Here is a 25,316-nt window from a genome sequence, read left to right on the forward strand (position 1 = left end):
AATACTACGCTGCGGTGAAAAAGAAGGAATTCTTACCATTTGCAACAGCATGGATGGAATCAGAGAGCATTCTGCTAAGTGAAATAAGCCAGTCAGAGAAAGATAAATATCCCATGATCTCACTCATTTATGGAATATAATGAACAACATAAACTGATGAACAAAAACAGATCCAGACACAGAGAAGCATTGATTAGACTGTCAAACCTCAGAGGGAAGGTAGGGGAGGGTGGGAGTAAGGGGGAGAGATCAAGCATATAAGCCTAACCAATGGACACAGACAACAGGAGGGTGAGGGCATGATTGGGAGGGGGAGTTGGGGGGCGTAATGGAGGGATAAAGACACATATGTAATACCTTAATCAATAAAGATATTTAAAAAAAGAAGTTATAGGCCTGGGTTGTGACCACCCACCATGACTTTCCCAGTTAGGAATTTATGATCTTTACTCTGGGAAGTTAATTTTCATAGAACCTCCTTTTGGTCTTAAATCAATCTGAAAGATGCATTGATGACCACTTTTTGGTCAGGTAGTGTTGTCTAACAGCGCTAGGAAGGCTCATTCCTAGGAAGTCTCAGTTATTGACATTGTGTTGACCACTGGGGATAGGGCAATACTGTAATCATGGGATCTATGTTGAGGCAGGATTTTTCCCCAAAAAAGGGAAGGGCAGGTAAATGGCAGGCAGTCAGATCTTATGGCCTTCATTGTGAAAAAACACTCTGGGTCATTTCTATTCTGTGAACTATCATGATCTGAGTTTTCCCTTCTCATCTTTCTGTATTTGGTATTTAGTATAACATTTACATGAGCTGTGAAAAAAGTATTAACAGATAACTTATACATGTTCAGTAATCATAAACAGTTGGACTATATAAAAAAGCCAAAGAACAAGTAAAACTATTATTATGACTGATATCATTAGCAGAAAGTTAAAGACAAAACAAAATGGATTCAATATCAATCTGTAGGTGTACAGGCCTTGTTGAGGTCTTGGGATAGCTGTCTATCTTTGTCAGTGGTTCCTCATCCTCAAGGAGTCTTTGACATCCACAGACAGGGGTAGATGTCCATTCACAGTTAGGTGCCTGATAAGATCCTTTCCAACAAGGTTGGAGTGTGTTTTTTATTAGATTCCTTTCCAATAAACACTATCTGTAGGTGGTAGTCAATGATCTTTGAAGTCTACATCTTCTGGGAGCTCGCCAAATTCACCTGATGTGATGCAAGTTGCCAGTGGGGCACAATGGGACCTTGTGTACCTAGCATTGAGTCAAGGTCCATGGTGTGGCCCTGGATGGCTTCCTCAGATTCCTGCAAGCTACTAAGTAAATGTTGACACTAAACCTGTGGAGAATTTTTATAAGAGTTTATTTGAGCCAAATGATGACACTTGCTGGGGAGCAAGATCTCAAATGCTCCCCATAATATATATTTTATGGATGAGAAAACTGAGGCAGAGAGTTCAAGTAATTTGCTGAAGGTCACATAGCTAGTGAGTGACAGAGCCAGGATTTAATCTTGGTCATGACCAAGTCCGGAAGCCAGCAGTTTCTCTGAGTTGTTCCCTGAGTTGTCCTTCTTTGCTCCAGTTCTCAAACGTCTCATCTATAAAATGAGGGTAGCAATACCCTTCTCTTGATGCTGTTTTGAGGAAAGACCCAGATAGAGAAAAGGCTTTCTGTTTTTTTCTCTGCTTCCCAGGATCATGGAGGCAGAACCTCAGAAAGATCCCAGAAGGTGGTTGACTGTGGGACATTGAAACTAATAGTAAGTTCCCCTTGTTTGACCTCTTTTGGCCATACTCCAAAGCAAGGATTCAGAATGATTTGGTCAGACACCCGTCAGGCTGTGATCAGCCATAGCAGCTCCAGAATGGCTGTGGTAAGATGAAAGGCCAGGACAGAAGCTTAACTATGACAAGGCCTTGAGAAAAGTGGCATGGTGTCAGTGTTGGGATGGTTAGACAAAAAGGGACCAAATAAATTTATCTCCCTTTTTGGATCTGAATGAAAACACGAAGTACAGAGGGAAAGTGCTCCAGAAAATCCGACAAACAACTTGGTTTGGTTTGTTCATGAAACAGTAGGTGGATTGGAGAATGTCATAACAAACCACAGAATGACCACAGAAATAACTGTGCATAGCTTTTAGCCAGATTGTTGAGATATCAGCTGTTCTTTCTGAAACAGTCTGAAAACTACTACACCCTACTTGGAATTTTTAAGCCCCAGGGAGAAAATTGAGAGGCCACTATTTTTTTTGCCCCAGCAACTCTTACGTTTCTTCTATTTAAAACTAACAGCATCTGTCCTCACAACACTGGCTATTTCCTTGGTTTTCTTCTATAGAATGACTATGTATGTATGGAGTTTGGTGTGCCCACAATGTAAATGAAATAGTCCTTTCTAGAAGGAGTTTATAATAGTTGGATGATTAATCCCATTTACCTCATTAATCCTATTATCTATATAATGTGTGTGTGTGTGTGTGTGTGTGTGTGTGTGTGTGTGTGTACGGAAAGAGGAATGGAGAAAATGAGAGAGGAGAGAAAACCTAAGTATAACAGTCATCGATCCTTTTATCATGGTAACGTTAACATCAGTATGCTTCCAAATTAATACCCATTCCAGTTTTTTGACAGAAGAACCAGGGTCACAAGATAATGAAAATATATCAGGGTGAAGGAAGCAGTATGGGAAGAATTTTAAGCTTTCTCCAAATGGTAATAAAAAGGGTGGTTTTCTTGTTGCTGTTCCTCTCCCTCTTCCTCCTCATCTTCTCCTTCCTCTTCATCTTCTTCACCTCCCTTTTAATTCCTTTTTAAATAGTAAAATATACATAAAATTTACAATCTTAACTATTTTTAAGTGCACATTTCAGTGACATTAGGTACATGCACATTGTTGTGTAACCATCATCATCATCTGTCTTAAGAAATGACTCTGTACCCATTAAATTATAACTCCCCATTTCTTCCTTCCCCTCTCCTCATCCATGGCAACCACCATTCTACTTTCTGTCTCTATGAATTTGACTTCTCTAGGTACCTCACATAGTGGAATCATATACTATTTGTCCTTTTGTGATTAGCTTCTTTCACTTAGCATAATGTCTTCAAGGCCCATCTGTGTTGCAGCATATGTCAGATTTTTCTTCCCTTTTTAAGGCTAAATAATATACCACATTGCTTTCATCTATCTGTGAATGGACACTTGTGTTGATTTTACCTGTTGGCTATGGTAAATAATGCTCCTATGAACATGGGTGTATAAATATCTGTTTGAATCCTTGCTTTCAATTCTTTTGAGTATATACCCAGAAGTGGAATTGCTGGATTATTTGGCAATTCTGTTTTTAATTATTTTAGGAATTGCTATACTGTTTTCCATAGTGGTGGCACCATTTTACATTTCCTCAAGCAGCACACAAAGGTCTAATTTCTCCACATCCTTGTGTGTGTGTGCGCGCGCGTGTGTGTGTGTGTGTGTGTGTGTGTGTGTGTGTTTAATAATAGTCATCCTAGTGGATATGAGGTGGTATGACATGTGGTTTGGATTTGCAATTCTCTAATTATTAGTGATGTTGAATATGTTTTATATACTTATTGGCCATTTGTATAACTTTCTTTTGAGAAACATCTATTCAAGTCTGTTGCCCATTTTAAAATTGATATATTTGTTGTTTGTTGTTGAATTGTAGGACTTTTAATATATTCTGGTTATTAATCTCTTATCAGATCTATGATTTACAAATATTTTCTTCCATTCTGTGGGCTGCCTGTTCATTCTATTGATAGTGACCTTCATGTGCAAAAGTTTTAAATTTTGATATAGTCCAATTTATCTATTTTTTTCTTATGTTGCCTTTGCTTTTGGTATCAGGTTCAAGAAATCATTGCCAAATCCAGTTTCATGAAGCTTTTCCTCCTATATTTTCTTCTAAGAGTTTTATAATTTTAGCTCTTACTTTTAGGTCTTGGACCTATTTTGAATTAACTTTTGTATCACCTTCATTTAAAACAGAAAGAGCACTACATTATACCGATGTCACTTGCTATGTTTAAGGCCTAGTGTTTGGCACCGTATGGGACACAGATAAATGGAACATTCTGACCTCAGAAATTTAAGGATGCAGAATAGCCATGGTATGAAGCAGGAAGTGGCCTGCCAAGTTTTCCCTGAGTTCTATCTCTGCACTGGGACATCAGGTTTTATAGTGTAGTTTGTGCAAATCTTAGTTCAAAGACTACCCAGGAGCAGGTTACCAAAGAGGATAAGCTGACAAAGGTATGATGAATGACAGGGCAACGTCCCTGCTCAGACACCATTGTGCAGAAGGAGCTGCGTATTGGGATTTGTTTCCTCAAGGTGCCATGACTAACCATAACTGTCAGTTACCCTGTCCTGTTAAGCATATACCCAAAGGGGTTATTTAATTCCAAATTTTATAAAGTGACCAAAAAAGGTTTGTTGAGAAATCTACATACAGTGTAGGAACACAGACATATATAGCTTCAGAGTAGTCACTTGTTGATTAAAAGTGGCTAAGGAAAATGTCTGCACTATTTTGTCTGAATCCTCTTCTGGAGGCCCTGGTTGGTTCCATGATTTGCTTCTTGGTGTTAAGCCATGTCAGTTCATGCCAGTCATTACCTTGGCTCAGAACAGCTAAATTCATTCATTACAGAGAATTGTCTCTTACTTAACATTTTTGACATTCAAAGAATAAACAAAAAATTTAAAAATATTTTAAATTAATTTTGAGAGAGATAGATAGATATATGGAGGGAGGGAGAAAGAGAGAGAGAGAGAGAGAGAGAGAGAGAGAGAGAGAGAGAGAGAGACATTAATGTGAGAGCAAAATATCAATCGGCTGCCTCCTGCACACCCCTGGGATCAGACCCTTAGCCCAGGCATGTGCCCTGACCAGGAATTGAACCAGCAGCCTTTTGGTGCACGGGATAATGCCCATCCAGTTGAGCCATACCAGCCAGGGCACAAAATTTTTTATCATAACATTAACCCTTTTTATCCCTTTTCACTAACTCAAATTATTTGTGTATTCATTGCACACGTAAATTTAAGCATCACGAAAGCTGCTGTATCTCTACTACTTAGAACCTTACCTGGCACATAGTAGGCACTCATTAAACATTTGTAAAATAGATGAATGTATTGATAGGATTTAGCAATTTTTTGTTCCTGTTTGATACTGCACAGATCTCTGCAAATTAGAATTTCTGAGTGTACAATGTTGTTCTAAATTTTTATTTTCAAATAGCTTCTAAAATGTATTCTTCTCTGTGCCCCCCGGGGGAGGGTTTTTCTGTTTCCCTGGTTTTGGTGGGAGGGAAATAATTTGTGAGTTGAGCACTCCTAAAGAGGCTTGCTGCTGTTCAGACGTGTAATCCCTCTCTGGGCACTTCCTGTGTCACACCATTAAATGTCTAGCCTTGACCACACAGTTGAATTCTTTCACAGCTTCTCTGAAGTTATATGGTTTAGTTCCTTATTTCCTCCCGTTAGTATATATTACAGAGCAGACTGCCTTCTCTGCCAGTAACCAACATCTATATAACCCGGGCAAGTTATAAAATTTCTTTGTGCTTTATTTTTCTTATATGCAAAATGGGGATAGTAATAGTATCAATAATTAAAATTGTTTGGGTCAGGCTCTGTTCTAAGCATTTTACATTTAATAGACTTTATTCTTCAGTAACAATCCTATAAAGTACTATCATTATTCCCATTTTATATAAAAGGAAATTGAAGTACAGAAAGGATAAGTGCTTCATCCAAGGTCTCACAGATGGTAGGTGGTGGAGCTGGAATTAAAATCCACATAGTTAGCCCTAACTGGTTTGGCTCAGTGGATAGAGCGTTGGCCTGCGGACTGGAGGGTCCCAGGTTCGATTCCGGTCAGGGGCATGTACCTTGGTTGCGGGCACATCCCCGCTGGGGGGTGTGCAGGAGGCAGCTGATCGATGTTTCTCTCTCATCGATGTTTCTAACTCTCTATCCCTCTCCCTTCCTCTCTGTGAAAAATCAATAAAATATATTAAAAAAATAAAAAATAAAATCCACATAGTTAGATTCCAGAACTAGCACATTAGGGCATATTCCCCTCATCCAGGGGTCATGAAGAGGATAAGAGATGAAAATTTAAAGTGCTCAGCAGAGTGTCTGGACCAGAGTCAGCACTCTGTGGATGTTGATTGTTCTTATTGTTAATAGCTCATCTCCTTCCGTGACAAATTCAAGGTAGGCCTTCTGAAGACCACAAACACCGGTTGAAGACTGCAAAGGGGTAAAAGTGGATAAAGAGGGAATAAGGAGATTTAAATTGGTGTGTTTTGTTTTTTTATTGTTGACTCTATTATAGATGTTCCCCATTATCTCCCCCTTTGTCTGCCTCTACCCTACTCCTACATCCTCTAGGCCAGCAGTTCTCTTTTATAGGGGTCGCCTAAGACAATCGGAAAACACATATATAATTACATATTGTTTTGTGATTAATCACTATGCTTTAATTATGTTCAATTTGTAACAATGAAAATATATCCTGCATATCAGATATTTACATTGCAATTCATAACAGTAGCAAAATTACAGTTATGAAGTAGCAACGAAAATAATTTTATGGTTGGGGTCACCGCAACATGAGGAACTGTATTAAAGGGTCGCGGCATTAGGAAGGTTGAGAACCACTGCTCTAGGCCTTCACCATATGATTGTCCATGGGTTGTACATATATGCATATATATTCTTTGGTTGATCTCTTCCTGTCCTCCCCCACCCTCTTTCCCTCTGAGATCTATCAGACTGTTTAATTTATCCATGCCTCTAGTCCTATTTTGTTCATCAGTTTATTTTGTTCATTAGATTCCACATATAAGTGAGATCATGTGATACTTGTCTTTCTTTGACTGGCTTATTTTGTTCAGCATAATAATCTCCAGGTCTGCCTTGCCGGAGTGGCTCCATGGTTGAGCGTAGACCTATGAACCAGGAGGTCACAGTTCGATTCAGGGTCAGAGCATATGCCAAGGTTGGGGGCTCAATCCCTAGGAAGGAGCATGCAAGAGGCAGCTGATCAGTGATTCTCTCATCATTGCTACTTCTATCTCTCTTTCCTTTTTCCTTACTCTCCGAAATCAATAAAAATATATTTTTTAAAAATCTCCAGGTCCATCTATGCTGTCACCAAGGGTAAGAACTCCTTTTTTTATAGCTGCATAGTATTCCATTGTGTATATGTACCACAGCTTTTGGAGTACTTTTAATGGAAGGGTAAGTTCTGAGTAGGGGGTAGAAGATCTAAATCAATCCATTTCTTATATGGTGAAGATGCAGAGAAGTTTAAGAACTTTGACTAAAGTTGACTTTGAGAAAAGTCTATGGAGGCAATGGCAGTTCTGCTTGTTATGCCGTTAAAGGAAGGAGGAGGATGCCCCAAAATGGGGAGTGACCCACCCTCTTCTCCAAACACATCGGTTTTGGGAAGAGGAGATAACCATGACAGAAGTGCCAGGCGAATGGGGAGTGAGGACAGGAGGGAGAGTTGTTCTAATCCTTGAATAAAAAATCCCACAGTTGGTCATCCTCTGTGTGTCTGTTGTATCCTGAAGGTATGTATGTTTTTTAAAATTTCAGCAGGAAGATGAATGGAGGTGATTTCAGTAAGGGAGAGGCAACCTACTGGCATTAAATAGATAAAATAATAAGATATGGTACCTTTTCAGAAAGCCAGGAAACATATTAAAACAGTTATAGGATCCTTCCAATATATTTGGGGAAAAATGCACATTGCTGATAAGGTTGAGAGCCCAGGAGATGATACACACACAAAAACATACAAAATAAATTATTTCAAAACTTTTCGACTTAAGAACATATGAATGGAGACATCTAGCCTTACATAAAATTCCCCAGAGCTAGAAAATTTGTTTTTAGGAAGAGTAGAAGAGAAAGTTAACTTGACAAAAATCTAAACAACCAAAAAAATACCACTAAGAAATATGAAGTAAAAGAGAAACAGTGTCTAAGTTTGGGGATGGGATGGGATTACATTGAAATGCTATTCTTTGTAATCTCACATCACTACCCCACTTCTTAGGAGACTAGAATTTTTCTTTGATAAATATTTCATCAAAGGATTCACCTGTCAATTCACAGAGGAATGTAAGTCATGACAAAGAAGATGGGACACCAAGGTGGTCATAACAGCAGAAAGTGAGAAAAAAGCCTTCCATCTTCTGCTTTAGACCAAGCAGGCTTCTTCAGCTCTAATGTGAATATGAATCACCCAAGAAGCTGTTACAGTGCAGATTCTGATTCATTCAATGGTGGTGATGATATTCTGATTCAGTGTGTGTGTGTGTGTGTGTGTGTGTGTGTGTGTGTGTGTGTGTGTGTGTGTTGGGGGGGAGGACCCGAGATTCTGCATTTCTAACAGGCTACCAAATGATGGAGGAGATCCTGGTGTATGGGCTTCACTTTGAATAGTAAGAGTAGACCATATGATACCAGTGGTGACAATTACAAAAACATGTACAAATTTGGGGAGAATGTAAGAGACTTAGTTTTTGTGTGTGTGTGTGAGACCCAGAGAGAGAGACAGAGGAGTAGATAGGAAGAGGGGGAGAGGGAGAGAGGAAGAAAGAGAGGGAGGGAAGGAGGCAAAGAGGGAAGGAGGAAGGGAGAGACTAAGATAAAGTTGAACTCTTTTCAGGGCAGCTTTGGGGATTTTAATGCAAGAATACAAATAGGAAGGACAGGAAGAATGGGAACATGGTAGCAATTAGAAAATGAGACTAGTACCCCAAGCTGATTAGTGTCTCTATGCTCAATTCTTAATGGATATCCTTCCAATATTCTCTGTTCTTTCTCATTTCATGGATGTGTACAAAGTGGGTCAATTTTGTTCTTTTCAGCCTTTTTACCACCTAACCCTAACTCAGAGTTTGGCATGCAATAGATTCTCAACGAATATTTTGAATGAACAGGTTAAAAAGTATAAATGATCATACATCCTAGATTTTCTGGGCATTGGGTCTTTTAGACCAGCTATAATCCCAAATGGTTTGAAAAATCTGATTCTGGAGTCATTGGAAAGTATTAACAGGCTAAAGGAGGGGGAAGAAATGAGTGGACACAATTGGTCAAATGTAAGCAATTTAAGATAGGAGACAAATATGGATTCAGCCAAAATATGTAGGAGGAAACTACCATATAATATGAATAATGCCATTTTCTTAAATACCTCATATATGCTAGATATGGTCATAGTATATTGAGTGTCATCTTACTGAGTTTTCACAGAAATGTTATTAGGTGGATATTAGGTGATAGAAACTGTGGCAACAGAGGGTAACATTTGCACAGGTCACTTGGCAATAAAGTGGTGAAGAGGATTTACATTAAGAAGCCAAGTATAGATGCCTTGGACACTTGACCTTATGATCTGCCATCAATGCAATCCAGTGCCCAGTGTCTGCCTTCTCCAATAACCTGTAAACCCCATAAGAGCAAGAGTGTCGATTCCGTTCTTAGCTGTGTCCCCAGCACCCAGCATATTTTTTCATCTATAGGTACTCAAAAATAATTGTCAAATGAGTGGTCAGCCCAATTTGAAATGACCCCTCCTTTCTATTGATTGTATTATATAACCTGTAAAATACGAAAAAGAAGCTTTGCCCAAAGACAAGTGTTTCCTTGCTCTCAGCTTTGAGATATGTTTCTGGGAACTCCTGCATTAGGTTTGAATAATGCTTCTCAACATTTTTTTCCCCGAAAACCTTCCCTTGATCACCAGTCAAAGAGCCTTTTAAGTTGTTTTTTTACTAAAAGCCTCTTCCATGAATTTTAATACCATAGTTATATTGTATATCTGATACGTATTATGTGTATTTCTGTGTTTTATACATAATATGGGTAAGATTTTTTCCCTGCTCCCCTGTCCCAAGAACCAGTATTGGTCCCTTAGGAAAATATATGAATGAGAAGGATTGCGCATCAGAGAAAAACTAGGAAAGCATTCAAAGTACGTTTTACGTTCATTCAATCGAGTTGCAGTGACGCAGCAGTGATGCCGCAGAGATGGCCAGTTACATCCCCCAGTCTACCCTCTTCTTATCGAATCAGTTGCTAAGCACAACCATCAAGTTGAAGGATTATATTCCCTAGCTTTGCTCCACACTTTCCTTTTGGCTAGGTCACTGGATCTCAATCTTCCTAATGCCGTGACCCTTTAATACAGTTCCTCATGTTGTGGTGACCCCCAACCATAAAATTATTTTCGCTGCTACTTCATAACTGTAATTTTGCTACTGTTATGAATCATAATGTAAATATCTGATATGCAGGATGTATTTTCATTGTTACAAATTGAACATAATTAAAGCATAGTGATTAATCACAAAAACAATATGTAATTATATATGTGTTTTCCTATGGTCTTAGGTGACCCCTGTGAAAGGGTCGTTAGACCCCCAAAGGGGTCGAGATCCATAGGTTGAGAACCGCTGGGCTAGGTGAACACAATGACACTGAATTAAAGGACTATATTTCCTAGCCTTCCTTATAGACTCCTTCTGGCCATCTTACCAAGTTATGGCCAATGAGTCATGAACAGTGGGAGAGAAATAATGTCTATATTAAACTACTATATTTTGAAAGTCTATGTTACAGCTGAACTTAACACTAATAGGTACAAATTTCATTTTCATTATATCTTAAATTATCATTAATTCTGTATAATAAATTTACATTTATCAGGCCCCACTCCTTATAAATTTTTAAGGATTTTTTCCTATGCCCTTCTTTTGTGTCCACCTCCATCATTTTAATGACTTGCATTAAACATTTGTGTAGAGGTGCAGACAAAAAAAGTAATGACACTTGTATGTATAATATATACTGCAATCATGATGACTACAGTGGAAGTCCACTAATTTTGAATTTATGACTTATAGTCTATGTATAAATAAATTTTGAATGAGGGGAGTTTTCAATTAAGGAAGGATTATTGAAGACTGTAATAATGAGGAAGAGAGAAAAAGGAGGAGGAATGATAAAATTAGATAAAATGAGAAATGATAAAAATCATTATTTAAAAAACTTTTTTATTGATTTCAGAGAGTAAGTGAGAGGGAGAGAGATAGAAACATCAATGATAAGAGAGACTCATTGATCAGCTGTCCCCTGCACATCCCCTTGATGGGAATCAAACCAGGGACCCTTCAGTCTGCAGGCCGACACTCTGTCCACTGAGCCAAACCGGCAAGGGCTCATTTATTCTTTAGATTAATTTAGAGAAGGAAGAAGAGAGAAAACAAGTATTTACAAATTAATGTTGGGTTGTATTGAATAGCAGGGAAAATAAAGATCTAAAGGTCAAAGTAAGTGTCAGAGTGAAGAAAAGTTCCAAAGCTTAAGCCTTTAAAGAAAGGATGGATTCCAAACACAGTCATGCTTGTGCTGAATTAGGATTTGCTCTCTGCTATAGGAAAGGCTCTGGAAGCCTCTTCACCTGCAGGCTTGGTACAAAAGCCATCAATTATTTAGCTTAAAAATCAGGGGTAAGAGGTGACACCAGGAATTGGGATTAAGGTTTTTTATTTTGTTTTGTTTTTGCTGGGAATTTAATTGCGAAGTCTTTACTTGTGGTAACCAGCAGAATGACTCAGAATGAAATACAAAATTGGGCAATAAAGTTGTATACCTCTTAGAGATTTGAAAAGAAATAACAAAACATACAAAAACAAGGAGAGAGTTTGGTTGCCCTGTAAAGCTGGATCAAGAGAAAACACCCAACCGGATAGAGATTTTGCTTAATTTAAGACCATATAAACACACAGGTTCTCTTCCCAAGTCATGAGTCATGAAAAAAAAAATGTTGTTAGTAATGCTACATGGAGAGTATCTATGATAGACATTGTTAGCGTCCAACCAATTGCCATTCCCCTCTACTTCCTTGTTAACCAAACCTGCATTTTGATCAGAGAGGTAAAGTGCCCTTACTCAAGGACTGAATCAGACTTGGTCTAAGTTGGTCATGGAGATCTTTTTCCCCTTTGGCAAATTTACACTTTCCCAGCCATTCTTGCAGCCAGGAGTGGTCATGTGACTAAATTCTGACTGACAACCTGTCCGTAGCAAGTCTGCTAGGGAGCACCTTTGAAATACTTTCGTGTTCAGGTAAAAATGAAAAGATTTGCAAGAGAAAATTGTTCCCCTTGCCTACTTTGACCTGCTTGGTATGCTGGTGTGATGATGTGCTGACTGGATATATACTGGCCAACTTGTGACCTTGTGGTGACAAACAAGCAGATAAAAATATTATACATAGAGTTTGAGGAGACTTAATTTTGTAAAAAGCCTGTTTTTTGTTTGGAGCCTGGGGTTTGGAAGAAATTATTGAGCTATTAACTCTCCTAATGCTAAAGGTTGGTCATGGACAAGATGTTACATGCTCAGTGATGCAGTGAAAAATAGAACATGAAGCCTGGCTGGTGTGGCTCAGTGGTTGAGTGTCAACCCATGATCCAGGAGCTCACAGTGTGATTCCTGATCAGGGCTCGATCCCCAGTAGGGGCCATGCAGGAGGCAGCCAATTGATGACCAATGATCGATGATTCTCATCACTGATGTTTCTATATCTCTCTCCTCCCTTCCTCTCTGAAATCAATAAAAGAAATGTATAAAAATATTTAGTATTTGAATCATTCCAGACCGTAGAAAAGGAGCTGAAGCTTCCTGATTCTTTTTATAATGCTAACTTAACTTTATTACTAAAAGTTGATCAATATATCACAAAAAGAAAAAATTATTTTCCTGTATGAATATAGATATAAAAATTCTGTATAGCATGTAGTAATTGATTCCAGCTGTGTATTATGAGAACAGTGTAATATGATCTAGTAGAATTTATTCTAAGACTGTAAGGATAGTTCAATATGAGGAAATCCATCAGTGTAATTTATTACACCAACAAATTAAATGAAGAAAGTCAATAATTATATCAATAGATGCCTAAAAGCCATCATAAAATTTAACAGCCATTCCTAATAAAAAGTATCCAAGAAATTTAAAAATGAAGGAAAGTATTTAAACGTAGTAAATTCTTTTTACCAAAACCCAATAGTGAGCACTATACTAAAGCATAAAAATGCTAACACTATTTTCATTTAAAAATAGGGTTGATTTCTTGTTATATTTAATCTGTGGTGAAATTGATCATACCTTTTTTTCTACCCCCACTAGTTGAGGACATACCCCTCAATGAAGTGCCTGAAATGATGTATTTAAACATATTTTTCTCTTTTTAGATTGAGACTTTCTAAAGGCAGATATAGGCTTTACAAATTTTGTATCCTTAGTCCCTGCTAGCTTTTGCCACAAAAAATTTTCTTGAATGCATAAGCAATTAAATTAATATAATAGTAGAATTTTGTACTTTATAAAAGTCCATTTCCCTTCCCCATAAGTGGACTGTGTCAGTTTTGTTTACATATGATATGCTGTGTATACCATGAGCACAGTTTACAAAGCCATGTTTCAAAAAATACACCCCAACCCCTCCAAAAAGAAATGGACTGTGTTAGTTTTATTTACATATGACATGCTGTGTATACCATGAGCACAGTTTACAAAACCATGTTTCAAAAAGTACACCCCAACCCCTCCAAAAAGAAAAGAAAACAAAAAAGTCCAACCAAACAACTATATCTGAACCAGAGGGCAAAGACCATTTTCACTTTTTATGATTTTATCTTTCCTTGAGATTTTAAGATTTCACATAGTTTTATGATCATCAGTTTTGTAACTCCTTTCATAATTGTTCTGGGATTTATTTATCATATTTAGAAGTTGAGCTGTGAGCAGCTTGGAAATGCAATAGTATGCCACTTAGCTTAAGTTTATTTACTTTAGAAACCATAAGAAGATTAAAAACAAAAACAAAAAAAAACCCCAAACTGTTTGGGAAATGCTTCTCAAAGAGGAATTTTATTTTCACATCCTTCCCACCTTCTAAAACCAAAGTAAAAAATTTTTTTCTTTCCAAATTGCTATTTAAATCTGAGGGCGTCCATATATTTAACTTCCCTAGAATCCTCAGTTATTTCACTTAGCATTCATGGACTAGGCCCCTCTACCTGTATTTGCTGCTACCTATTTATAAACTAATGCCTCCTGCTGCTGTGTCTTTCTCTCAAGAGACAACAGATGTGCTACCCTGAGATGGAAAACAGAGGTTGGATGTTCAGAATTCCACTCTGGAAGGGTTGTGCACCCCAAGTTAATGCACTCATTTATTTATTTAACAAGTGCTTATGAAGCTCATAAGCTGGAGTGGGTACAGAGTGAAGACAGGCTGCCCTTGCAAAGGAATGTAGTCTGGCATCCTTTTCCTTGTTGCCTGTCTTTGCGTTTTTTCTGCCTATGCTGTGTGTTTCTCAGTGCTATCCTTTGAAGTCAACAAGGAAACAAACAAACAAAAATAACAACAACCATCTTTTTACATTTAACAACAAATCTAATTATTATAAAGGACAATTTAAAGAAATAAGATTTCCTTTTTCCCCCCTCTCTTTATCTATCTACCTATCTCCTTCCTTCCTTCCTTCCTTCCTTCCTTCCTTCCTTCCTTCCTTCCTTCCTTCCTTCCATCCATCCATCCATTTTTGGTCTGCCTAGCTTTAACCTCATCCGCTCTCTCCTAGAAACAGCACCCTGATTTTCTTTGGGGAATTCACCCTTTTCTACTGCCAGCCTGTGTCCACCAAAGCTTCAGGATAGACATGGGATCCTGATTGCCCAGTAAGGAATTCTTAGGATTCTAACTGGAATGACAGGAAAAGGTACTCTTATCTACTTACTAAATTGGTTTAATTTTGGTGCTGCTGATGGCCATCTTGTCACTACAAGTAGAGAAATTAAGTGAAAATGAAGCTGAACAGAGAGGAAAAGGAAGTGAGTGATGAAGGAAGACACGTTTTTGATGAGACCATTTAAGTTCTTGAATTTGACCAGGCCTGTGAGCCAATAAATTCTCTCTCTTTTTTTAAAAAATCACTTTGAGAGGGACTTCTCTCACCTGCACCTAAAATTCATGTAATAGAGGCACAAAAAGCAATCCAGAGGAGTCAGAGAAAGCTTCCTGGGAAAGTAACATTGAAATGATTTTCTAAAGGAAGTTGGCTAAGATGAAAAAGGAGAGTGTTTTCAGCAAGAAAACAGCATGTCAGAAAACTGCAGTTAGAAAATGTTCGGTTTCTTTGAAGAACTGAAAGCTGTTCCCTCCGGTTGGCGCACCGAGTGCAATAAGGGACAGAGTAGGAGCACCACGCAGACGTGAGGCTGTGGAGGTTATGCAGGGTCACAGTGCACAGAACTTTATCCTCAGGGCAAGGGCAAGGGTCTTCACTGGGGCAATGCAAGATCCCAGTTCCATCCCAGAAGTGTCTCTCAGGGAACCATTAGAAAATTGATTCAAGAGGGGGAATCAAGGAGACCAGTTAGTGTGGCACGATGGTGGCCTTTCTGAGCAGTGTCAGTGGAACTAGAGAGAAATGAATGGATTAGAGAGCTTTGTAAGTTAGAATCAAGAGGCTTGGAGACTGACTGGGTGGAGTGAGAGGAGGAGGAGTGAGGAGGAGTCAAGTAAGATGCAGAGTTTCCTGGCACGGGCACTGGCGATGGTGTTGAGGGAGGGTATCACACACAGGAGGAGAAGGTTTGGGAAGAAGAGGAATTCCGTGTCGGAGAGTTTGAGTATCAGGTGTTTGGCATGTCTGAGGGGAAATATGGAATAGGCTATGGGAATTATGGTCAGGAAAGTAAGTGTGGTGCTAGAGATATAAATTCGGGAGATATGTGAACCGTGTCCAGCACTTCCAGTGGTGAACCTGAGGATTAAAGAAAACAGACAAGAGAATATAGCTGGGGCCAGGTGGATCACTGTGTCTGGATGAGGACACAGTGACAAAGCCTGTAAGCCGAATCTTTATTTTATAGCCAGATCACACAAAGCAAAACAAGGGAGTGGTCAAGATGTTTACAATGTTCTTTCGAGTTTCAAATCTGCTTCTTTCCTGTTATTGCAGTTCTCTAAACTCTATCAAGCTTTGCTTTGGCAGCACTTGCTGTACCCCCCGCAGTCCACATCCCTCAGCTACCTAGGACTACAAGGTGGGACTATAAAGTCAAGCTTACATACAACCATAGCCTTTGGCTATAATTGTGCTGGGAGGGCTTTGCCCTCCAAGCCAGGACTTATATGTGCCTTTGCCACAAGAGGACCATACCTTCTCTTCAGTCCAAGGCTTGATCCTGTCCAAACGCTATAGCTGCTCTCCACAGATATGGATGCAACTGAAGCCATGATTATAGGTGAAATATGTGTTAGGTAAGGAAAAAAGAGGGCTTGGGGCAGAATCCTAAAAAAATCAGTATTTAGTGGATGAGCAGAGGAGAAATGGCCCTAAAAGGAGTGTAGAAAAAATTGATCAGAGGGACATAAGAAAAATCATAAGAGTATGGCACCTCAGACTAGAGCATATGTCAAGGAGAGAGTGGTGAAGAGTCAAAAATGCTGCTTGGATCAAAGAACTGTTAAAAGTTAGGGAACTGTTAGAAGTTAGTGTTACTGCTTATTGCAGAGAGAGATGATAAACCCTTGATAATACAACTACTCATGTCAAGGTTTCAAAAGAAGGAAAGGTTAATCTTTAGGATAATTTGGAAGTCTTAGAGTAATTCTGAAAGGAGACGGTGAGGAAAGGAGATGGAAGGGAAAGAGCCAGGGAGTTAACTGAGGCTCTTGTGTGATGGGACATATTCACGAGCCTCACAAAAGTTCTGTAAAATTTAATAAATGTGTGCATGACTGAAGTGGTTATTGTTTTATGGACGCTGAAAGAGGGGCAAAATTTCACATTGGAGAAGGTGTGGTAAAAAACAGAGGGCAGGTGAGAAAACTGAAGCTGAGGGTGCAGGGGGAGCCTGGGGACCTCGGTGGCAGAGTCAGGTGAAGGTGGGGTTAGGCTGTCTAGATCTAGGTCTAGGCCTCCCACTTATCATCTGGGGAACCACCCTGAGCCTCAGTCTCCTTCTCTGCAGAAAATTAAGACAATAGTACTTGATAATTGATAGGATTTTTGTTGGGATTACATGAATTATTTCATGTGTCTGGCATATAATAGGCTCTTAATAGACTTTGGCTATTTTCACAAAGTCCTGAGGAAGGGCTTTGGGCTTCCACAGGCCAGGGAATTAGGAGAAATTAAGGCAATTTCCCCTAGGGCAGGGGTGGGCAACCTTTTTGTGAATGCGTGCCAAACCAGCAAAATCTCTGACTCAAAATTCTTCTGCGTGCCAACCCTAATTTTTTGAGAACATGTTATGCCTACTTGATATCTCTTAAGGTGTACATATGTGAAAAACCTTGAAGAAATAATAAAATTCATTCGAGCGACAAAAACACAGTATATGATGATGAAAATACATTTATTTTTAATGTATACATGTTATGTAAAATTACTTATTTATCTAAGATGCACCTACACTGAATTTATCTGAAAAATAAAAAAGTCGATATTAAGAAAAAAATTGTAAATGGAAGATTATAAGAGAGGGTTTCGCCTGCCAGCAAAAGTTACTGGCGTGCCATGTTTGGCACGTGTGCCAGGGGTTGCCCACCCCTGCCCTAGGGCTTAAGGGCAAGGGAAGTTCCCAAATGATACTAGCATTATATAAAAGAAGGATTGAGCATTGTCTGGGATTTAGCCATAAGGATGGTGTTACTGATCCTGGAGAGAGACATTTGACTGAAATAGTTTGGACCAAAACTTAATGGCAGTGTGTTCATTCAGAAGTGAGTGAGTGGGGACAGTGACATTGAAAAAAGAAGGTTAGCTAGGAAAGGCAGGAGAGAGAGAGACAGGATGGAATTTTATCTCAGAGGCTACTCATTCACCTAGGGCAGTGTAATTGTCTCTTCTAATAAAGGTGATATCTTTTTTTAAAAGTGATTTTTACAGAGAGAGGAAGGAAGAGGGAGAGAGAGAAATATCGATGTGACAGCAAAACATCAATCACTGCCATCTGTATGTGCCCTGACCAGAAATCAACCAGGCAACCTTTCGGTGCACTGGGTGATGCCCATCAACTGAGCCACATTGGCCAGGGCAGTGATATCTTGATATCGCAAAATTTGCCTTCCTAGCTCCTTACTCTGTTCCTACTATCATTTATATTTATTTATTTATTTTTTGTCATTTAGATTTAAAGAACACAATCAAGACATAAAAAGTATAGCCTGTTGGGAAGTTTAATTTTGAATCTTGTGCTTTAAAGAGGCTTATTAATTTTCTGTGTTCATGAACCGAGACCCAATCTGTGTCATATAGCTCCTCATATTTTCTTCCTGAGTGGAGAGAAACATCTTACTGGCATATCATTACTCTTCAAATAGCTGGAAGCATCATCAAAAATTGAGATAATTACCCCTAACAGGAATAAATGAATTTTGAGTACATGGGCTCCCACCCCTTAAAGCAGGGCACAGGAGGTTAACCAGGCAGGGCGAGTCTCGGCTGGAGGAGTCCATATAAGTCATTCTTAATTGGAGGTTTCACCTTTGTTCCCTTGAGCAGCTGCCAAGGAACTTTCTCTATGTGATTTGAGATAAATGAGCGAGACAAGGAACTGTTTGCATCTTTAAGATGAGCTGCTAGGCTATTCCTTTGAAATCCAAAAGGGGATGGTGGTGATTAAAGATACATTTTTTTTTACAATGTATTGTAAAAGACAGTGAAGAAGTCCTGAAGGAAGAGGCAGGACACAAGGAAGCCCACACACAGTGACTCTGGGAAGCTGTCTGTCACGCTGTTTTCTTACTCATGCCAGAGGGAGGCTGACAGACAGATCATAAGGAGAACGGTGGAGTATGAATCAGAGCATCACTGCTTCTTTGTAAAAGAACAAAGGCAGCAAAGGGAAACCTTGAAGGGAAACTTACATTAACACCCTCTTCTGCAGACAATCTCTGCTGCTCCTCAAGGGAAGACACGGAGACCATCCTTCTTTCAAGGCTCTAGCCTCAAAGGCTACATGTTGAGCATGATTGTGTGATGCCATAGAAACAGCGCTGGGTGGAGAGTCAGGGGTCTGAAGGTATAGGGCTATCCTATTCACTTCTTTGCCACTAATTTGGTGACTTTGGGCAAGCCTTGACCCCTCGGAACCTCCGTTTGCCGAAGTGTAAAATAGCAGAAAGCAGATGGCCACTGGTATTCTTACCTATGATGGGATTCTGAGCATCTTGAAAGATGGACAATATATCTGTAATAAAGAGGCTCAAAAGAAAGCTGCTGCTTTGTGTATTTTGCTTTGGGAATAATATGTTCCATTATATGGGAAAAGAAAGAATGGGTGTGAAACCCAGACGTGTGGGGCTGGCACGTGCAGACAATAATATTCTTATATAAAATTTGGATAAACACTTATTATACACTTGCTTTCACCCAGAATACTTGGTTTTCAATTCCTTAATCTTTTGGAATGCTGGAAATTACTTCTGGCATTTTCATCATTCCTGGGGTACAACTTAATGCTATTTGAAACAGAAATGGTTTCAGCCTCAAAAATAACACAGTTCCTGCTAATCAACTTAAAATCTTCCAAGTCACACAAACTGTCGGAAGCCAGAACCTGTTTTTCTGGACAGGGAATGTATTTGCTCAGTCCATGAGATTGAGATCAAACTTGGATATTATTTCCCAGGTTCTAGTCTTTGGAAAGCAGATGAAGAATACCTCGATGGCATGAGATGTTTTGTGAATAGCAAACTCTATAAACATTTTTTTAGGAACCACATTTTGTCCTGAGAATAAATTAGGAAGGTCATAGGTATATTTTCTTGAATTTATTTTTTGCTTAGTGTGGAGCATAGCATGTTTTTAGCACACAAAAGTGTTTGTTGAATAAATGGATGAATGCATACATATATGGAATTTAAAAGAGACTATGAAATCTATCATTAGGAATTTTTCAAATTAAAATTTAATTATTGCTATCAATTTTAATCTATTATGTATATCAAAGGATTGACAGTTAATGAATGAGTATATTCTTCTGAACTCTTTTTGAGATAGTCTTATTAACTTTAAAGGATTCTAATGGCATCTGGCTTTCTTTAAAAAAAGTTAACAAATAAGAGAACCAGTCTTTCTGTTTATTCAGACATCCAAGAGCTAGTCAGGGGATGATTTAATCTGGGAATAACTTCCTAAATCAAGTGGCTTCTCTGAGAGGCCTCTCTCCTTGGAAACCTTCTTGAGTCTGATGGTGACATTCGAATTGTGGGCCCCTTAGATTCAGCGAGAGAGATCTGGAAAGGAAAAGGGTTGATTAGAGGAAGGTTTGATCACTTTTGAAACTAAGAAAGCACACTCATTGGGATGAGGAGGAAAGTGCTAACTATTCACTTATTATCCTGATTAAAAATGTGAGTGAAGATATTCCTATCTGTCTCCCATGGGCTGCAACTTGGAAATATTTAATTTTGATGACCTATTTTCCTTTTTGATTAAGATAACCTTTCCTGGAGGCTTTTCCTGTGGGAAATAAACTCTATAATACATAGCTAATATTGAGGCTTCTGCTGATCATTGTTTCACTGAATGTGTACCTAAGAAGACCGTCAAAATTTGAGTGGGACCAAACGTTTAAAGGACCTCGTTGTATCTTGACAATTGACATTTATAAGTTGGAATATCATTCAAGATCTGTTTGATCACACATATTTATTAGAAGAGTAAGATATGATATTTTATTTTATTTCATTTCATTTTGGTAGCAATGAGTCATGGATCACCAGGGTTGATCAGCCAGCCAATCCAACATCCTCATTTTATGATGAGAAACTGAGGTCTGGAGAGGCAAAGTTACTTGACCCAAGGACACTGCTAGCTAGAACTAAAATTTAAGTCTTACAATATTTTTGAAATTTGTAACAGGCTGCATTGCCACTTCTTGGCAAATTCTATGTAAGTTCTATACTTTGATTGAAGCTTCACTTGAGGTAGAAAATGGTCTCAAAGTGTGACTATTCCTGTTCTAGATTTTTTTCCTAATCAGTCATAAGTTCACATAGCTCAGGATACCTTTTCTTGGAATCTATCCCTAGGTCATACAATAATTAGTTTGTGGATTACTTCAAGGACAACGGCAAAAAATGGTGGTGGAGCAGCTTAAGATTCTAAGGGGATATAGACTTACAAATATACAAGTAAACTTTGGGGCATCAAACTGGTTTGCATCCTAGTCAGTTCTCATCTAACTGATCTTCCCTTGTGGGAGGGGCTGTAGGCTTTGACTTCAGATCAGGTCCTCACACCCTGGTTCTCTCTCTGTAGGACTGGATGACTGTGGGGTCTTAGCCTGGCCACCGGGACTCATAGTCTCAGTCTGTGCATTCACCACAGGGGCAGGTGCCGCTTCCCTGCTGTACTCGCCCTGCATGGTAGGCAGGCGCATCTTAAAGTGTTGAGACTGCTCGTAGCCTCTGAAGCCACCTTGGGCAAACTCACCTTTCTGTGCCTCAGTTTCTTCATCTGTATGTGGGGATAATATTTGTGTCTAAAGAATAGGGATATGTGGAATGATTCACAGGATTGTCCAAAAATAGCTTTGAGTGGTTGTCCCAGACTGGCCAGTGTAAGCTGGCTCATACTGGAGCCACTGCCTTCATTCACCTCAGCTGGTAGAAGGCAGTCAAAATATCAGGAGATTCGTGCCTTCCTCTTTGCAGACAGAGGGAATTGGGGGATGAGTGGTGGAGGTGGGGGTGTGGTGGAAGTGGGGGATGGGAGCATCTAGGGGATGGAGGGATATAGCTCAAGTACCATGGAGAAACCTCATCTTTAGTTTTCAAGTGAGAAGTCACAGTGAATATAACATTTTTATTAGCTGGCATTTTAAAAAATAATGCATCAGTGAAGTATCTTACTTCATTTTATCTGAATTTGAATTGTTTGAAGAGAATGTATATTTGGCACATAGGAGGTGCTCCTGGTATGCTTATGAATTCACCCATCTATTTATTTGATATACTACTTATAAAATCCAGAATTATTCTAGGTGCCAGTCATTAAAAAAAAAGCAAATAAAATGACCCTTAACCACTTTTTACTTTCTTATTCATTTACATCTTTGACTTAGATTTCAATTAGGTAAAATTCATAAAACTCAGACTTGGAATGGAGATTCTTTATAGTCTAGAGATTACTAAGCCATTAACAAATGCTAATGGCTTAGTATTTGTTACTGCAAAACCTGGATTGGCACTAGATACACACACACACACACACATTTAAATTCGCTTTAATTTTCTTTTTTTCCTCTTTATATTTATTGATTTGAGAGAGAGAGAGAGGAAAAGAGAGAGAAAACACATCAATTTGTCATTCCACTTATTTATGCATTCATTGGTTAATCTTTTTATGTGCCCTGACCAGGAATCAAATCCACAACCTTGGTGTAGCAGGATGATGCTCTAACCAACTAAGCTACCTGGCCAGGGTGGCTTTAATTTTCTAAAAATAAGGATGCTCCATGTTGATGTTCTATATTAGGGTACTGGTTTGGCTGCTTCAGCAGAAACCAAATAGCAGTGGTTTAAACTAGAAAGAAGTTTCTTTCTTTTATACATACAAATCCAGGTTGGCAGGGAATCCAGGGAAAGGCAGCCCTGGATGAGGTTATCCAGGGACCCAGAGTTCTTTCTGTTTCCTGACTCTACCATTCCCTAGGGCCGTGGTCGGCAAACTGCGGCTCGCGAGCCACATGCGGCTCTTTGGCCCCTTCAGTGTGGCTCTTCCACAAAATACCACATGCGGGCGTGCACGTACAGTGCGATTGAAACTTCGTGGCCCATGCGCAGAAGTCGGTATTTTGTGGAAGAGCCGGTGTTTTGTGGAAGAGCCACATTGAAGGGGCCAAAGAGCCACATGTGGCTCGCGAGGCGCAGTTTGCCGAGCTGCAGTTTGCTGACCACTGCCCTAGGGTGCTGCCTTCATTAATGTGGGTGATGGTGTCTTGCTACCACCTGCTTGTGCCCCAGCCTGACAGATTGTCAATGAAAAAGTGGAAGACACAAATTCTATTCAAGACCATAACCTGGAAGTTGTACAGATTACTTCTTTTTTTTTTCTGATTACAAATTTTTTTTTTAAATTTTTTTATTGCTTAAAGTATTACAAAGGGTATTACATATGTGTCCTTTTTCCCCCCACCCTTGACAATCCCCTGGCCTCCCCTACCCCCCAGTGTCTATGTCCATTGGTTATGCTTATATGCATGCATACAAGTCCTTCGGTTAATTTCTTACCCCCCTCCCTCCTGCCCCCCAACCCTCCCCGGCCTTCCTGCTGCAGTTTGACAATCTGTTTGAGGCAACTCTGCCTCTGTATCTATTATTGTTCAAAAGTTTATAATAGTCTCTATTATCCATGAATGTGTGAGATCATGTGGTATTTTTCCTTCATTGACTGGCTTATTTCACTTAGCATAATGCTCTCCAGTTCCATCCATGCCGTTGCAAATGGTAAGAGTTCCTTCTTTTTTACAGCAGCATAGTATTCCATCGTGTAGATGTACCACAGTTTTCTAATCCATTCATCTACTGATGGGCACTTAGGCTGTTTCCAGATCTTAGCTATGGTGAATTGTGCTGCTATGAATATAGGGGTGCATATATGCTTTCTAATTGGTGTTTCTGGTTTCTTGGGATATATTCCTAGAAGTGGGATCACAGGGTCAAATGGAAGTTCCATTTTTTGTTTTTTGAGGTAACTCCATACTGTCTTCCATAGTGGCTGCACCAGTCTGCATTCCCACCAGCAGTGCACGAGTGTTCCTTTTTCTCCACATCCTCTCCAGCACTTGTTGTCTGTTGATTTGTTGAAGATAGCCATTCTGACAGGTGTGAGATGGTACCTCATTGTTGTTTTGATTTGCATCTCTCGGATGATTAGTGACTTTGAGCATGTTTTCATATGTCTCTTGGCTTTCTGAATGTCCTCTTTTGAAAGGTGTCTATTTAGGTCCTTTGCCCATTTTTTGATTGGATTGTTTATCTTCCTTTTGTTAAGTTGTATGAGTTCCCTATAAATTTTGGAGATTAGGCCCTTATCAGATATGACGTTGGCAAATATGTTTTCCCATGCACTGGGTTTTCTCGTTGTTTTGCTGATGGTTTCTTTTGCTGTGCAGAAGCTTTTTATTTTGATGCAGAAAAATACAACATTCCAAAACTCAATCAGGAAGAATCTAAAAATCTCAATAGGCCAATAACTATGGAAGAAATTGAAGCAGTCATCAAAAAGCTTCCAGCAAACAAAAGCCCAGGACCAGACAGCTTCACAGGGGAGTTTTACCAAACATTCAAGGAAGAACTAAAACCTATCCTCCTCAGACTACTACAAAAAATTCAAGAGGAAGGAACACTTCCAAGCTCATTCTATGAAGCCAGCATCACCCTAATACCAAAACCAGGTAAAGACAACACAATGAAAGAGAAATACAGGCCAATATCCCTCATGAACATAGATGCCAAAATCCTCAACAAAATCTTAGCAAATCGGATCCAGCAGTACATCAGAAAGATCATACATCATGACCAAGTAGGATTTATTCCAGGGATGCAAGGATGGTACAATATCTGCAAATCAATAAACGTGATACATCACATAAACAAATTGAAAGAAAAAAACCACATGGTCATATCAATTGATGCAGAAAAAGCATTCGACAAAATCCAACACCCATTCTTGATAAAAACTCTCAGCAAGGTGGGAGTAGAAGGATCATACCTCAACATAATAAAAGCCATATATGACAGGCCCACAGCCAACATCATACTCAATGGACAAAAACTAACACCATTTCCCCTAAGAACAGGAACAAGACAGGGATGCCCACTCTCACCACTCCTGTTCAACATAGTACTGGAAGTTTTAGCCATTGCAATTAGACAAGAAGAAGAAATAAAAGGCATCCAAATTGGAAAAGAGGAAGTAAAACTGTCCTTATTTGCAGACGACATGATATTATACATACAAAACCCTAGAGACTCCATCAAAAAACTACTAGACTTAATCCATGAATTTGGCAAAGTAGCAGGATACAAAATAACCCCAGGAATCTGAGGCATTTCTATACACCATAGTGAACTTTCAGAAAGAGAGATTAGAAAACCATCCATTTACCATCGCACCAAAAAAATTAAGAATAGTTAGGAATAAACTTA

The 25,316-nt window shown here is 39.1% G+C and overlaps 1 long non-coding RNA gene across 2 annotated transcripts in view; it reads left to right on the top strand.

Moving 5' to 3' along the window:
• Positions 1-25,316, top strand: part of LOC106696836 — a 44,911-nt gene that overhangs the window by 15,880 nt on the left and 3,715 nt on the right. Inside the window, exon 3 of one of the 2 annotated variants that reach the window (XR_001347802.1) lies at positions 1,707-1,772. The exons of the other annotated variant lie outside the window; for it this stretch is intronic. This is a non-coding gene — a long non-coding RNA (uncharacterized LOC106696836). Of the gene's footprint in view, positions 1-1,706; positions 1,773-25,316 lie in introns of those variants that run through there. 2 annotated transcript variants of the gene reach the window in all.

Source organism: Myotis lucifugus, unplaced genomic scaffold, assembly GCF_000147115.1.
Source record: "Myotis lucifugus unplaced genomic scaffold, Myoluc2.0 scaffold_31, whole genome shotgun sequence".
In the NCBI taxonomy this organism is placed as follows: domain Eukaryota; kingdom Metazoa; phylum Chordata; class Mammalia; order Chiroptera; family Vespertilionidae; genus Myotis; species Myotis lucifugus.